Consider the following 842-nt stretch of genomic DNA (forward strand, 5'->3'; position numbering starts at 1 on the left):
AGTACGGCAGGAGAAAACACAAGAGAAATGACGGAATCTTTTCTGCCAAACGGCGCACGGCGAAACAGCCGGGACTGGGGAGAGCAGGAGGGAAGAGCCAGGCGGAGGGGACAGGCCTGCAACGTCTCGGGGGGGTTTGCCTGGAAGGACAGAGACAGCGGAGCGTGAGGTCGCGCTTCTGAGCGAGCACAGACTCAGGACACACGTCGACGCTCTCTTTGGGGCGACGGCAGAACGCAGCAGGTGGGACACGACTGTAACTTCTCCACCCTGGGGCTCTCTCCGACCCATCTGCCACCGCGTTTCCTGCAGTTTTTGATACAAAATTGGCTTTTCAGGCATGTGCCAAAATGGTGAAATTGCAGACAGAACGGAAATAATATAAAAAGAGATAACTGCAAAGAACTCAGACAGCACGGACTATAACTCAACGCCGGAGCAGGAGGCTGGTACAAGTCAGTCCAGCAGGTCAAGCGCACAATTACGAGACTGATAGGAAAGGAGTCTGCAGGATGGAGCACAAAGCTCACCCAAAGAATAACAAGGCAGGTTCTTCAAGAAAGAGAAAAGAAACCACCGAGGACTCTCAGGACCACAACTAAGGATAAAAGTACACGTGCGGCTGGGAGGGGTTAATGAAATAATTTCCATATGTATAATTGTCATGAATGCGTAAAGCCGACGTTGTAATAAATAGGGTCTAGCTAGAAGCTGTGGTATGCACACAGGGCGGAGTGACCCCAGCACATCCAGCGCTGCAATACAGAGAATCACAGAATGGTTTAGGTTGGAAAGGACCTTGAAGATCACCAAGTTCCAACCCCTCCACCATGGGCAGGGCC

This window comes from Charadrius vociferus, unplaced genomic scaffold (assembly GCF_000708025.1).
Source record: "Charadrius vociferus isolate BGI_N301 unplaced genomic scaffold, ASM70802v2 scaffold678, whole genome shotgun sequence".
In the NCBI taxonomy this organism is placed as follows: domain Eukaryota; kingdom Metazoa; phylum Chordata; class Aves; order Charadriiformes; family Charadriidae; genus Charadrius; species Charadrius vociferus.